The 17,454-nt window shown below is 33.9% G+C and overlaps 1 protein-coding gene across 5 annotated transcripts in view; it reads right to left on the bottom strand.

Moving 5' to 3' along the window:
• The window catches only part of LOC143252543 (zinc finger MYND domain-containing protein 11-like), a 61,454-nt gene extending 45,172 nt beyond the window's left edge, over positions 1 to 16,282 (bottom strand). For 2 of the 5 annotated variants that reach the window (XM_076504849.1, XM_076504846.1), the window contains exon 1: positions 15,944 to 16,211. The gene's annotated coding sequence lies outside the window, so the exon portion shown is untranslated. Of the gene's footprint in view, positions 1 to 15,517; positions 15,669 to 15,943 lie in introns of those variants that run through there. The other 3 variants (XM_076504844.1, XM_076504848.1, XM_076504847.1) reach the window with 3 other exon arrangements.
• Positions 16,283 to 17,454: the final 1,172 nt, after the last annotated feature.

The raw sequence follows: 17,454 nt of genomic DNA on the forward strand, positions 1-17,454 counted from the left end.
ATTACGCGGCCTACGTTTGCTTTCTTGTGGCTCTCAACGAGAGATCCGTCAACGTGAGATAGCGTTTTCCAAACTATAATATAAATAAAGGCGTTCCCTAACTCTGCAAATCTTCCGTCGCTGCCTCCCGCTTCAAATAAAAATAATTTCGCAAGCGATAACAGCGAACTGAACAATTTCTGTACTTGTTTTTAATATTTGTTAAATGAAAAAAAAAAACAAAGACGCTTGTAAGTAATGAATAAATGCGAGAGCAAACAACTGCTCTGAGAATAAACCCCACAGTTTGGAAAACACTGACGTAAGAAATAGTTTTTTGTTTTGTTTTGTGTTTCAACTAGATAATTTACGTCCCATCGAAAGATACGGCTTGCAGCAGCTACCACAAACCGAGGGTACTCGCGCGAGCTTGCACCGAACATTTTCGATCATTACCGAGAGATTTCGCTCCTCTTCTCGTCAGAGCAACATAAACGTGGTTGTTCTTTACTTTTTATCCTAAACACTTTTCATTTGCAATTAAAAAAAAAATCTGCAATGTGGAGGTACATTTAAAAAAATAATAATACGTTATCTAGCTGTAAATATATTTCATTAATGTGCCGGCGCTATTAAATATTTCCCATATCTGAATTGGCCCTCGACTATTTTATTGTGAAAAACCACTAGAGTAAAGGCAGCTAGTCAACAGCGACCACTGTCAACTCTTGTTTGGACAAACAATTAATTTATTTCACCGTCTCTTCTCATCGACAGCTCAGAAATGTGAAATGCGTTTTTCTAGAAGTGTCAGGACTTCCGGCATACAATTCTTCCAGCCATACCTCTCCCAGAAAATAAAAAGGATAAAAGCTTAGCTTGAAAACGACTGTAGTTTTACGAGTCAAAAATTAATTACGACGAAACAACATTTAAAAAAGAAAAACTATATTTTATTGTGACTCGTTTATCAACCCACGATAGTGTCAAAGAAATACACCGAAGGAACAACAACAACATTCACGATGGTGACAATAAAAAGTAACTCACTATACGTGGTGAGACATGCTATACCAACATCCAAGCTTAATGAAACATCACATCAGAATGCAATGTTCTTTCTTAGAAACACCTCCACGAAACAGATAATTCATAATGACTACAATAAACACTTACAAGCATTCATCTGCATTTGCAAAGACGTTAGGCACATCAAGTATTAAAGGTCGGTTTTTCTTTCCTAATTATATTTCTTGTATGTCCTGAGTCAATTAAATCATTGAGGATTTAAAACGATATTTTTGTTTTTCATCTACACATCTGTCTGTCGCAGGTCAATGACTTCACACGCACCGACTACAGAATACAGTACGGACGGAACGTGATAACACACAGAATTAAACAACTTGACAAAGATCAGCTATCAGTTCTTTACTTAGCTGGATCTGGAACACAGGATATGCCAACGCTGAAATCATTTACCAAACGACTTATTATATACATTTTAACGTTAAGTCGTGTTACGCATTTCACTAGCTTTATGTGTCTAAAATGTACAACAGCAAATTTTAGTACTATATTATATAAAAAATATCCAAATAAACTATTAAGCTTTATTATCTGTCAGTATTTCAAAAAACATTTAAAAATATTGAAAAAAGAAACGACTATTTCAAATGTTTTCCACTACAAAACTTAGGTTTAAACTGACTCTCAGATACACATTTTTAAAAGAATCGTACATTTTTCTTTCACAAGCAAATTGAGTAAAACTTGTACAGTGGAATATAATTTTTTTCTGCTTCACACAAAATACGAAAAAATCTACTGTAAATATACGACACTACGTAAACGGATATTTGAAAACTTTAAAACCTCCATATGTGTAGTGTGATTTACAGTCAGAGGCGTAGCTAAGGGCGGGGGCAAGGGGTGCTTCTGTTTACAGTAATTATAAAAGCACAGCAAGAAACTCAATGGGATTAAAATATGGGCTTTAACTCGGCCATTCCAGGACTCTCCATTTATTAGTTTTCAGCCAGTCCTTGGTGGATTTACTGGTATGTTTTGGGTCATTGTCGTGTTGCAGGGTCCAGTTCCGCTTCAGCTTTAATTTTCTTACAGATGGACTCGCATGTTCCTCAAGCACCCTCTGATGCACAGTAGAATACATGGTGGATTCTATGATTGTGAGCTGTCCAGGTCCTGCTGCAGCAAAGCAGCCCCAAACCACGACACTTCCACCTCCATGCTTCACAGTTGGTATGAGATTCTTTTCCTGGAATGCTGTATTTGGTTTACGCCAAACATGTTCTCTGTTCTGGTGTCCAAATTCAAATTTGGACTCATCTGTCCAAAGAACATTATTTCAGAAGTCCTGGTCTTTGTCTACATTATCTCTGGCAAACTTCAGTCTGGCCTTGATGTTTCTCTTAGAGAGCAAAGTTTTCCTCCTTGCACACCTCCCATACAAGTTAAATTTGTACAATCTCTTTCTGCTTGTAAAGGCATGCACTTTCACATCAACAGTAGCCAGAGTCTGCTGTAGGTCCCGTGATGACATGTTAGGGTGTTTGGAGACCTCTTTTAGCATCTTACTCTCAGGGTGAACTTGCTTGTACGACCAAACCTGGGCATGTTGGCAGTCGTTTTGAAAGCCCTCCACTTGTTTACTATTTTCCGAACAGAAGAATGGCTGATTTCAAAATCCTTTGGGATCTTTTTAAATCCCTTACCAGACTCATAAGCTGCTACAATTTTCTTTCTGAAGGCCTCAGACAGCTCTTTTGCTTTCACCATGGTGCTCACTCTCACTTAAACAGTCAAAAACACACCAAACAAAATGTCTGAGGTTAAAATAGGGCAAGCTTCATTCAAAATGCTGAGTAACGATCTTCTAATCATGTGCACCTGGTGTGATACACCTGTGTGCGAGTTGAGCCATTTTAAGTGAGAATAAATGTAGGGTGTCCTAACTTTTCCTCAGTTAGAATATGCATTTCTGTAGAATTACATTTACAGAAGATCTTGAAAAGTTTTTCTTCAGTTTTAATTGTTTAGTTATATTCCTATAATCTCTCAGTATTGTTAAAATTGAGATTAAATATCTATATATCCAAAAATGTTACAAATATACACAGGCTTTCATAGGGTGTCCTAACTTCTTCACACGACTGTATCACCTTCTTTCAATTCTTTCAAGAAGTTTAGTTTAGTGAATGTTCGCAAAATATTTTATACTACTTGTGGTTGTGGACAAGATAATTCGGCTCACACACACACAGAGTCAACTGAGCGCTCACAAATATTTAAACTGCTATAGGTTACGATACAACAAAGACATTTTGAAAACTTGCATTTCAGTGACAATTATTGTCACTTTTTAAGACAGACTTTAAGCAAAGAAAAAATATTTTAGACAATCCTAATCCAGTCACTGGGCTATCGAATCAAACAAACGAAAACGCGAGTACTACTTAGTCAAATCCATGTGGATTTCACGACGTTTTTTAACACGATTATACGAAATTTATTCTACAATGGATAATTAACTGGATGATATACTGATAATTAGAGTTACTATGTAGTTAAAATCATGTATATCGAATCCACTACTTCATTACATATTACTAATAAAATGTCTATCAAGGCAACATATATACATATACTACTAGTGTAAGTTGTATAGTTAAGCCAGGTGGCATTGCACAGCTTGTGGCCAAATCCATTCCGACTATAAAACTATCTCTTTACATAACAAACACCAAAAATAATTCCATTGTACAATTACAGAAGGAAATGTAGTGTATGTTACGATACAAAACAAGAAGACAGAAGTCACACTGGAGCTTCTGATACACGCTGAAGACAACATAAAACCCTTAGCGATTGCAATTTTGACACTCAACATTTACAATGATTCGCATCAAAATTTATGGCAAGACTATTTATTACAGTTACCTGTCGCCACACCTGATTTTGAACTACTGAAAACAGGGAAGGCAGCCAAGGCTACTGGGGTTGCTTGTTTCCACCCCTCATTTTCAACTACTGAACAGAGGGAAGGTAGCTTGTCAATCAGCAGCATTTAACCAGTCATGCTAAGAGTCTGACTGTCACTCTTGTAACACACCTACAGCTCAAAGCGCGGGGAATATTTTGCGGTATTGGATCTATAGCGCTACTACTGCAATGTCTACTTGCGCTTAAAAAGATTGAAATATCTGAATTAGACAAAAAAAATTTAGAAGTGTAATTTCACACAAATTATTAAAGACAAATTACGAGTAGTCCTTAAATATTACACGAGGATGTAACAACACGTATACAAATTAAACATCTCATAATACCGTTTAATCAATGTTATATAAGTGTGTGTGTGTATATATATTAGCGCTACTTATCTGGGGCCTGGCATGGCCTGCCGCGTTAAGGCGTGCGCTTCGTAATCTGAGGGTCGCGGGTTCGCGCCCGAGTCGTGCCAAACATGCTCGCCCTCCCAGCCGTGGGGGCGTTATAATGTGACGGTCAATCCCACTATTCGTTGGTAAAAGAGTAGCCCAAGAGTTGGCGGTGGGTGGTGATGACTAGCTGCCTTCCCTCTAGTCTTACACTGCTAAATTAGGGACGGCTAGCACAGATAGCCCTCGAGTAGCTTTGTGCGAAATTCCAAAAACAACAACAACAACAGCTACTTATCTGAAACAAGTATGACCCATAAAGAACTTGTTTATTAAACTACTTCAAAAACCTTTTATTGATATTCATTATTAGTTGACAAAATATCGAAAAGTTTTTAATAAGCTAATTACTACAAACACAGAATTACGAAAATTGCATTAGGAATGGAACAACTAGTAGTTTTAGACATCAGATAGCAATCTTTACAGCCGGTCGTATTCGGAAACTTGCGGATTAGATAACGTAACAAATCATCATACTATAATGGAACTCTTGCTTATATGATACTGGAAAAACAATTTTATTACGCGATGCCCAACTCCCCAACTTTGCAAATTTTTTATCTTCTTTGCATGTAGATTTGTAATAGGGTTCACGATTTTCCTGTCACGGAAAACTTTATTTTTCTCCATTTTCAGGGTACAGTATGAAAACGTCATACTATAATAGAACTCTTGCTTATATGTATGATACTGGAAAAACATTTTATTACGCGATGTTCTCCTTTCGCCTCCGTTTCCTGTCACGGAGAACTTTATTTTGCTCCATTCTTAGGATGCATATATGACATCATGAATACGTCACACGCGGATCTAATACACTGGCGCTAAGGGTAATCGGCTAGTATTTGATAAAGTACGAGAAACCACACTTAATTAAATTGTAGTGATGATGTAGTTATTTGGTAATTTGTTTTAATATTTAAAAACGAATGTAATTGAGGGCGTATGTGTAAGCGTACATTGTAGCCCCTTTAAGGGACTGTGGCATCTGGCAACATTTGGTTTCTTTACATTCCCGATTCCCCACAGAGACAAGCGTTTGTAGTACGCTTTTTGTTGGTGTCGCCAGTGTGACATGCAGTGGCAAGACGAGGGTTTAGCTTGTTTTGAATTTCGCGCAAAGCTACACGAGGGCTATCTGCGCTAGCCGTCCCTAATTTAGCAGTGCCAGACTAAAAGGAAGGCAGCTAGTCATCACCACCCACCGCCAATTCTTGGGCTACTCTTTTACCAACGAATAGTGAGATTGACCGTAACTTATAACGACCCCATGGCTGAAAGGGCGAGCATGTTCGATGTAACGGGAATTCTAACCCGCGACAAGACAAGGAAAGAATGTGCTATTTGTATAAACTGCGTAATATCTGTGTATTTCGATCGACAGGGGTTTCATTCTTTAATACTGAGAAGAATGCAAGAAGAAAAAGTAGGACAGAAGATGAGGTACTTATTATATGTGACGCACGTGCAAGTATCATGCTTCCGTAATACTGCAAGATAAACCGTCGATGTGTAACTGTTTTGCGCTTATCCGATTTATCGCAAAATTAATACTTTATTGGATTTTACTTCATCGGATAATGTGATATGGAAACAGATATTTGTACCATCCCAAAATTTCACGATGAGGCATTATTCACTTGCTAATCTGCTGACTACGTAATAAAATCAGAGAAAAAGGATTATGGCATAGATTAGTCATTCACAATAGCACGGAAACAGTTTTGTGGTCAAATTTTTAACTACTTTCATACATGTTAAAACTTGTTAATGATGTTTAAAAGTAACAAAAACAAGGTCCAAGGCCTCGCCTTGTAAATGCTCTCTCGTGTTTAGCCAAGTTTTCTGCTATCACTTCGCATCTCTGTCAGTTATTTTACTTTGTTACGAAACTTCTATTCTCTTTTGCCACCCCAACAAATAAAAGGTCAAACATGTATATCCTATTTCCGACGGCAGGCCACCAAAAAAAAAAAAAAAAAAAACGAAATGATGTAAGAGAAATTAAACGTTTATTTGTTCGTTTAATTTCCCACAAAGCTACACAAGGGCTATATGCGATAGCCATCCTTAATTTAGCATTGTAAGACTAGAAGAAATGCAGCTAGTCATTACCGCCCATGGCCAACTCTTGGGCTGCTCTTTTACCAAAAAATAGTGGGACTGACTGCCACTTTATAACGCTTCCACGCTTGAAGAAGTGAGCCCGTTTGGTGTGAATGGGATTCGAACCCGCGACCCTCCGATTGCGAGTCGAGCGACCTAACCACCTGGCCATAATGGGACTAATCAACACTACATATGGCACTGTCTAATAACCTTTTGATTACGATTAGTATGTACGATTTGATGTCAGTTCAACTACGAACACTAAACTTTCAGGAAATTCATAATATGATGTGAGAAAAAAGAAACAAAGCGAAAGATAAGTGAACAATAAATCCACTAACCAAACTATCAAATATTATTTTTTATTAAAATGTTTTGTGTTTTTCTTTTTTAATTCTAGTACTTGTACAACATTGAGGGAGTGGAGTTATATAAAACCGAATTTCACAAACAACTAAAGAAAGCATATTTTATAATTGTGACTGTTGGTATCTAGGTAACAATAATCATGTAGAGAAACTCAATCCAAATACCAGCTGGTTTTTTATTCTCAAATTTCCTACCAGCCGAAGTTTTACAAATACGAACGTACCATTCTTTAATGTATGATAAAAAGCGATATATGAGAAATACGACCAAAACATTATCACATGGAAAAAGATACATTCCGATGGATTTTAGAACAAAACTAACAATAACCTTGATAACTGTAGTTAACACAGCTTATTTCATTTTTTTACACGTGTCCTCTTCAAAAACGTTTATGTAATCCATATTTCTAAACGGAAGAGAATTAAAGTTACTGATGAATATGTTTATGGGATAACATTAAAAATGTTGTTCACGTTTAACTTGATCACTGCCACAGAGAAGTTTGTTTATATTAGATCAAAGCCTCATTAAACTGTTATGTCCGTTGTGGGAAATCGAATCCCGGATTTTAGCGTTGTAAATCCATACATTTACCGTTGTCTCATCGGGGAACCATGGAAATGTGTCCTACTAATATCTTGGGATATTTTTAACCGATTTTATAGATGGCGTTTTACAGAAGCCGATACTGTTTAAGTTGGTCAATTATTAAATGAATTAACACATTATAAGCACAAGCTCTTCTGATTTAAAAGAGAAAAAATCTTATGTTTACCAAACACACAAAATTTGTTTTACAAAACACTCGATTTATCTAATGTTATTAACTGCCCCTCCAGTGGCACAGCGTTATGTCTGCGGATTTACAACGCTGGAATCTGGGTTTCGATACTGGTGATGGGCAAAGTCCAAATAGCTCACTGTGTAACTTTGTGCTTAACAACAAACAAAATTATTACTTCTTCATCACACAGCATTGTTTTCGTCTTTCCAGTAACACTGCCCTTCGAATTTAAACTTCATAAAAGTTTTGGTTTTAATAACGGATTTTCCATAATTCAGCTACACAGATTTTGAAAATAATATTCATATTTGTTTTCTACAACATAAGGTTTTTTTTTTTTTTTGCAAATCGGGAAGAAAACAAAACTTTTACTTAGATTACATTATTATTTCGTTCATCATAATGAATATTTTTATTAATATGTTGTGTGTGGGTTCTACAACGATCGATAAAACTCTCACGTCACGACTGGTCTAGAGAAATCTATGGTCGGTGGTTATCAACATTTAAAGCATAACAAAATGTGACCAGATTTCAATGAAAACGATTCACTTATGTAAAAATATATACGACGTTTTGTGAAAAATCTGTACGTGATGATAAAAATGGATATCATTTTCGACTTCAGCGTAAAAGAACTACGGTAGAACATGCAGAAATTTCAAGACAACAAAACCTTCGCATGCCTGTACAAGTTTTATGGTCATCCGTGATGACCAGAAAACCCACTTGTAGAGAAAATTATATATGTAAAAACGGCTGATATGGACAGAGAAAGCACTATGAAGAGGTGCAAACAACGTTGTGAACCTGACGATAACTGAAGAATGTCGAAACGTTGTTCGCTCCTCTACATAGTGCATTCTCTATCCATACCAGCCGTTTTTACATATACAAGTTTTATGATCATTATATATTTAAACCTGTATAGCAAGTAACATATGAAACTAAGAATATTAAACGCATCTGATTCTTTGTTTCATTTTATGCAAAAGACCATTTTTGAATTTATCCAAAGTTGCTAAGGCTATCTGCTTCCAACCCTAATACTAAACTACAGAAGTTAAATAGAAGAAAATCAACCAATCAATAGCGCCAAACAGCCAACCCTAAGGGTTTGACTGTCATTTTTATAATGTGCCTACAACTTAAAAGTGCTCTTAATATTTTGTGGTTTGTGGCATTGCCAACTTCTGAAAACAGAACTCTAACCCAGGGATAAACGCGCTCTATAAAAAAACTAAATTATTATAAAACATACGCAGCGTATTATGGAGTTCGCCCTATGGGTTTATCTACTACACTGGAAGTGCAAAGCGAAGAAGAAGAAGAAATAAAGAAAAATTTTACCTCTGGGCAAGCATTCTCAAAAGGTTTTGCCAAAGAGTGTAATTTGGTACCACGCACCACAAATGTACGAGCAGCGCGTTACTGAAAGTCAGCTAAATACAATTCATTCTCTGTTTCAAAAAACATGAACATTTTTTAATTTCAAAATACGAACGGGGAGCATTATGAAACTGGATTTCAAAACATAAACGTTAATTCTCTAATCAAGATATGGTAAATCTTCGTTTATATGTAGAAAAAAAAACACTATCACCAAAAACAACTATATTACTCTAACATTCTGAGAAGGCACGGTTGAATGTAGTGATCAGATAGTAGATAACTAAATCCCTGCGAGGCACGATTCTTTTAATAGTACAAACATACATAGATAATATCTTCAGTTACTGTCCTATCTGTTTGATCAAAGGCAAACTTTTGGAACTTGTAATTTCAAAGTGATTACTGCACCACCTAGAAAGAAGCAACAATAAACTAAACTTTGTTTTTAATTTCACGCAAAGCTACACGAGGGCTATCCGAACTTAAACTAAACTTAAAGCAGCAAAAGATAAAAAAAAAAAGTCACACTGAAAATACTGTAGTTAAACTAGCGGAATCACTCGTCCAGGGTTTAAATTTCAAGTTAACTACATCTTAGTCACATTTTCAGACGTACAAAAAGCAACATACTGTGTCTAGCAGTTAGGTTTGAATTACAAACCTTTGAACAATCGTCCTAAGCAAATGAAAACCAACTATACCCTATCCTAAAACTTTCCCCTTCTGGTGATGTACTCCAAGGTTTCGTGTCTTAACCCAATTCACTTCATATGTAAAAAATATTCAACTTGCATCACTCTTCACTCACACAGTTCGTTGATAAAATTGCCATATGGGGCACTTCCCTTAATCCTCTAAAAAAATACGAACCTCGTTAACAGAACTTTCAAAATGGTGCTCAACATTGAGCATAGTACCAGATTCTCAGTGATGTCGTGAAAATATTTTATGTAGAAGAGCGAACAACGATGACGGAAGAAGGTCGAAATGTTGTTCTCAACCCAAACGAGCCGTTTTCGCGTACCAGATTCTCCAGTAACATATTTGGGGAAAATAACAACAAAGTCACAACTGTAAGTAACAGTAAAATAAAGCTCGAATTTCACTAAAATTTCTTTCACAAAACCATATTCAATAAAATTCAGTTGGGACAGTCATATAAAATCTATTAGTACCAAATATGTTCAACACAAATTTACTAACACCTTTAAGAAGGAAAAGCAAAGGATGGACCTCTTGAACCATCTTATTTTCCAAGTTATTCATAAATCACACTTATGAACACAGATAACTGACCATCATGTATATCTCTGATAACTAATTGTACAAATTCAAAATGTTCAAAACTGTACTCTCTTGTTAACCACCCATCTATCCACCTACACTTTCACCACCTTTTTTCACTCTTCAGTTAATCTCTCTTCTGTTAAATGACTTCTCAATTTAAGAAAAAAGATAATAATTCAATAAAAGTCACAGCAGGAATTCATTAACTAATCAATACCCAAGTCTCTGTTTCAATTCCTTCTCAAATTTAACAAGTGATCTCTTTGTATAATGAAAAACAATACAAGTTATACGTGTTTAGCCAATGTTAATTTTCATAAGAAATATATAAAGAAATAAAACAAAAACCAAAAAATACTGTGAAAATTGGCTTCCTAGTGAAGGTGAGTACTACACATGTAAATTCTAAAATCCACAAAAACAGATATAAATTACCATGAACTGTTTAAAAATCATAGACTATAGACATTTTTTGGTTTTAGGTACATCTAGCACAATGATGTTAAGCTGAATTAAGAATGTTTAACAACATACAGAAGTATGATATTATTACTGTGCTTTAACTTAATTTTAAACATATTTTAAGCAAAGGGAATCAGAACATTGAATACAAATGGATCACACTAAACATGTAAACAACAAACTGTCAATAACTTCTGTAAATAGTATTTTTTTCACATAACATTTACATTTTACAAGCTATTTTCACACCTGGAGAGTTTGTCAGTCTTTACAATGATATATACAATATCTTAATGTTTCCATAAAAATCTTATTAAAACTTTAATAACTGTTTCCAGTTTATAAATCTAACCACATGATTCTTATCCAATCCTGTATTAAGCTTAAATTTTCTAAATAAATCTAGTATCATTAATAAGATTTCTAATTTTTTTCACTACCAATTCCTAGCTATTTATCAGTACAGCAAGTCCCTACAATATTTTAGGAGTCAAATGCTAGGGTTGGCTTGTAGCTTAGCAAAAGAGCATTCCATGAAATCTGTAGTGTGAAGTGGGGTACTTCAAGTTTGTTAGAATACATTTCGTTTCATCTGTTTTATATTGTCAAATATAAAACATCAGAACTCTCACAGTGACAGCTTATGGTTGAAACCGAGTACCTATACCACGGCTTTCTTTAATGGACATCCCAGCATATATTACATTCAATTTTTTTCTTCAAATGCCAAAAACGTCATGTGTAGTAGTCCACACTTTCACCCCAAAAAATCTACTTTGTACGTCCACGCTCAAGTATTTATATAGTAGCACCTTTACATGTCACATTAAAAGAATGACAATGTACCATAAATAGTGTCCATTAGTTGATTAGTCTATCATTTAGCTATTCAATACACTGTTACTCTCACCCATGTCTTGATTAGATTGTTAACGGTAGAAGCAGTTGTGACTTCATCATCTTAAACACGTCCCTAGTTTTATTTCACAGACAACTATCTGGTGTGACACCAAAAATAAATGTTTCTCTAAATTAAATGAAATAAATATAAATGAATAAACAACTATAAACTAATAACAAATTACCTCCACATCAGGAGATGTTACATTTATAGTTCACCATTAAACAAATCAGATTTCAGGAGCATTCAATCATTAATATTTATGAACTACCACACATACTTATCATCAATGTAAGAGCTTATTGTTGAAATCAAGCCCCATTTACTAACAAGATCTTTCCTTGTAACCTTGGAAATGCTGCATCTAATTATTCCTACCCTGGTATAACATTTTGCAACTTTGCAAACTTGAATTTTTCCAAATCGTATCAAAATCAAATCACTGTTTCTGGTTTTGACACTTTTTTATTGCTGCAAACCTAATAATTTATTTCCATATTTTTAAAATAAAATTTTGACATGGCTTTAAAGGATTAAATTGCCTTTTGTTTCTTGAAGTTCAACATTGTAAGCCAATCTCTACTATCAATGTAATAAGACATTAGACATTCATTTGGCTATTGTTAGAATACTTCAAATTATTCAGAATTAACTGGCACCATTCTGACATTTCTTAGACACATCCCATGGAACACTGCACAGATACAGACAAAAAGACAAACAGTAAATAAATGTCCAGTCAAAATAACATAAAGCTTGCAACTTCACAAAGTTGCACAACCACAATAATATACTGTAGTGTTGTGAGAACTTCACGTCTTTGAATAAGAGTTTGAAAACTGATCCGCTAAAAGTCCTATACTTTTTTTTTTTTTTGCAAACTAGTGGATTGGCTGTTATACTTCTTCAAGCTTCTTTTCTGTTTTCAATGGATGAATCAACTGTTTTACAAGTTGTGTAAAAAAAACAATATTACTTCACCAAAACATGCTAAGCCCAAAAAACTACACTAAATAGTCCAACAATAATGGAGCACTTGGAAAGATATGCTCAATATTTTGAGAAACAAAAAAACTTAAATTCCAACTGAAATGAGTTGCAGAAGTTAATAATGAATAAATTAACCTTTAATCTCATATAAATACTCATACACAATATGCAAGACTTATGTGCGTGTATATACCAGGCAACTAATAAAAACAAATGGGCTGTACACTTTATTTAGTCTGATGAGGTTGATTTACTTGTGGTAACTGGAAGAACCATATTTAAACCTACTAGCTTAAAATTTCATCAGATCAGTATAGGTGAGTTATGACATACTGCAGCTGTGATAGAGAACTGAGTGCACGTTTCAAGTATACCAAGAACCATACACTAGTATTAAACAGATTATCATCCAGCAAGTATGACATAAAAGCTCAAGGTTGTTGAGGTAAATATGTGTTCATTTTTATTATTGATTGAATTAGGACATGCATAGTTTACTGAATTTGTTCCTTAGTCACCAACAAATGTCCATTCATTTAAAGGTTTTGATAATTAAGTAATTTTTCAGCTTCTTCACAGCTTGCTCAACCGTGAAAATACTTAGATACATGTATATAAGATGGTCGATGATTGAGATATGTTTATATATGGTACAAATATTAATTTTCACCTGCATGGTTTGCTTAACTGTGTTTTTAATTCTTAATTTCTGATTACAATTATGGTCAAGGCTATGTAGTCATGGTGAAAGAAGTGCTCCTCTCAGATATTCCACAAAGATCTTGTTAAAGGTAATTTAACATAAGGTGAGCAACATAAGAGGAATAACAATTACTTGAAGCCAACAATAATGCTCTGAAACATTGATGTTGACAACTTGTAGCTGAAGATTGCAAGTCATGGCATAAGTTAATTCATAGTGGAACAGCTGGCTTTAAACCTTGTCACATCAGAAATGTAGAATGTCTTGTCAACAAGACTTACAGTCAGTTGCCCTGAACCTAGAACTCTCCTGTACACAGTGCAGAAGAAGGTTCTGTGCAAGAATTGTGTTTATTAGCCATTCACAGGTACAGCAAAAATGCCAAAATGTAAAACAGATATCTTCACATGATGGATGAATATATATATACACACACACATCATTAATGCAATATGAAGATTCTACCATGGTGTATTCTCAAGCATTTGTGATCTAATTGATAAATTATAATCACCAGTAAAAATGTCCTTATCACCTCTGATACACAAGCCTGAAATTCCATTTAAATCCACTGAAAATGTTAAAGAATAAACTTTCCAAATGAAACCCTTAATGAAAATCTCTACATAGACTGAAATGGTACCTGCTTCTAGATACCATTATGTTTTCAATGTAGTTTGTCAGTGCAAATACTAGCTATTCTAAATTACCACAAAAACAAAAATATCCAAAACTCACACTAAACATTTGGTGTACAATACAATAGCCTAAAAAATATTAGTAAAAGCACTATTTTGCATTTTGAATTATAACAGAGCAATCCATTAGTCATTCTTGAGTGTACAAGTTGCTCTCATGTGATAAGGTATTTTCATGCATAAAATACTGAAAAAAACAAAGTTTAAGCTACAAGCACAAGTGAAATTACCATGCAACCATACCACCATCTTTATGGTTATAATGAAATAATATTTCTGAACAAAAAAAACTCATCTAAATGTCTGAAGCAAGTACATTTGTTTTTCCTTAATACTCAAATTCACACTTTTTCATTCTGCCATTTAAAACATACTACCATAGGTAGATTGTCAGTACCTTAACAATCTGAAACATTTTTATATGCTCTACAAACATATTAGTTCTTTTACATTTCGGAGAAAACAAACCCAAAACTTGAAACTTCTCCACAAAGCTAACATTCTCAACAAAGATATGAGTTTAATAAAGCCATCTTTGCACTCCTTAAAATTTGATATCCTTCGTGTAGCAGAGGAACATTATTATAAAAAACCTCATCAAAATATTCCAAGATCACATATATACTTTTCAATATTGAAACTCATTTTCCCTGTTTTGGTATACTTGTTGCAATAACTTTATATGAGAGAAATTATCCTTGGACGAACCATCTCTTCAAAACATCTTAATATTTATTATTAACATAAATAACAAAGTTATAATGGCCATTTATCATGACTCTTAGCTTTCTACTATCAAATCAATTTTCAATTTTTATTTTTTTACTTTTTCATCAATCCCATAGCCATTAAAACTATAGTGTTAAGTTATTTGTACTACATTATACCCAAGGTTTTCTAAATGGTATAACAAGATGTATACAAGTGGCTTTGTCCAAAAATATGACTGTCAAAAAAAAATCAAGACTTTCTGTATAGCTGTAATGTTAATGATAGTTGTTTAACAATTTAATGAGTCAATATTCAGAATTGAATGAACTTTTAAAAAAAGTAAATAAACGACTATCAGTAACATTGTATGAAGCAAAAGTACATTGTCCTAAACTAAGTTTCGAATAGAAAATGCTTAAACTTACAAGAAATTAGAGTTTAATTCAAGTGTAAAAATAACAGAATAAGTCTTTCTATCAATGAGTTAGATTTAACAAATAATTGCATTTATAACGTAAGACAATCATATACTAACTTAGGCCTAATTATGTACAAAATAATTGACGTTTCCTTAAGCCTAACACAAAACTTACTAAAAGTTATGACAAATTGTAAATTATAGCAAAATAGAAAATAAAAACTGAAAATGGAAACCAAATATAGTACCCAGTAGTGTCGTTACTAATTGCTCATCATAAACACCTGTGTTCATTGACAAGTACTTCACGTAGGCCTAATTACACAGTAAAGTATAGCCTAAACAAAAAGTTTTACGTGTTATTATTGGTGTTACCAACAAAAGGTAAGAAATGTAAACTTTAAGAAATAAAATTAATAACACTAACGTTGGCCTAAATTTGTACTAATTTTACCGTATTAACTCATTAGTGCTAATTATTGTTTTTTAACATTTAATCACGTTAATAATATGCTAAATTAAACTAGTTAACAACAATATAGTTCGAGACTATTCACTTCGACGCATAAAGTCACAAGTTAAAACTATTTCACAATTTGAATACTTAGTTTTGGAAAAATACCACCGATACATTTTAAATGAATTGAGTTACTAATTATATTATTAATCCTGACCTTTTTCACATTCAGAGAATCTTTACAAATGGCCAAAGGTTACTGCTAATCTCGAAGCACTGCCAGAAATCTTATCTACACAGTTTAAACCGTAATCTTAACATTTCTAGCTGACCTGTCACTGTCATAGAGTACTACTGTATATTATAAATCAGACTCGTCCATATACTATTTCTTGTTATACCGGTTACACACAATTCAAAATATTTTCTTTTCTTGATTGTTTACCATTTAACAAAAATAAATGAATAAATAAAACTAAAGTGCCACCTACTGTGGTATTTTAAGAAAGTAACTTTTACGTGAGTTTACTAATGAAACAATCATCCCAGTAGAAGTAGCAAAGCATAAAAAAAACACATTATAATGAAAATATTTTAATATATGATTTATATTCGAAGATTCTAATTAACATTACTGCTAAATATTTAAAAAATATATTTAGACTCTTTTTAATTAGTAGAATAGAAAATGCTTTTATTTCTAAGAACTCATGAGTAAAAGCAAAGAGGAATATATAATATCATTCATCACTCAGGTGACTTTTTGGTTATGCTCTTCAGTATATTTTTAAACATTGTTCTTTCTTTGAGTGGATTCGTTTAAGTTATTTGATGGAAATAATTCAATATCCACTCCATGGAATGATAACAAATTAGCTTGCTTATTTCTTACCATTTCTGTAAGTTGCCTTCACTTATACACTATTGTAACGTAATCCCTAAGTAACATCGCAAATGACATTCAAACGGAAACACCTCGCAAACAGTATTATGATTAACTCTGTTTGTTTGGGAATTTCGCACAAAGCTACTCGAGGGCTATCTGTGCTAGCCGTCCCTAATTTAGCAGTGTAAGACTAGAGGGAAGGCAGCTAGTCATCACCACCCCCCACCGCCAACTAATGTCTGAAAACTAAATACTTAATAATCACTGAACCCTGTGTTTGTAATAAGACTTGTTTCTAGATACTTCCAAAATTACTAAATCTTCGAGACAACTTCGAGAACATTCTAGGCTTATTCCGACAAACTTGATTTTACTGTCATTCGTCTTTTAACTGACAACTGAATTACAACATCGGAAATATAGCTCTAAGAATATTTATACTAAAAACTTATTATTCAGTTTGTTCCTAGTGTGTTTCAAATCAATGCTGTTTCAGTAATTACGTTAAATGCTCAATATATTTTGAAGTTTCTTTCCACCTCACATTTCTAAAACAATTATGGAGGAAGTCATAATTTTAGTATGGTATAAGTGAGTTATTTGAATATACCATATTTTTATCTTCTTTGGAATTGGCCTGGCCTGGCCAAACAGTTCGGGCATTCGACTCGTGTTCTACGAATTCTGTCCTACCACACATTCTCGCCCTTTCAGCCGTGGAGACACTACAATATTTTGGGCTACTCTTTTATCAATGAATAGTGAGATTGTCTATCACAACTCAATTAAGGGCTGTCAACGCAGATAGTTCTCGTGTTGATTTTCCGAAATTTAAAAATACC

This window comes from Tachypleus tridentatus, chromosome 6 (assembly GCF_004210375.1).
Source record: "Tachypleus tridentatus isolate NWPU-2018 chromosome 6, ASM421037v1, whole genome shotgun sequence".
NCBI classification, from domain to species: Eukaryota; Metazoa; Arthropoda; class Merostomata; order Xiphosura; family Limulidae; genus Tachypleus; species Tachypleus tridentatus.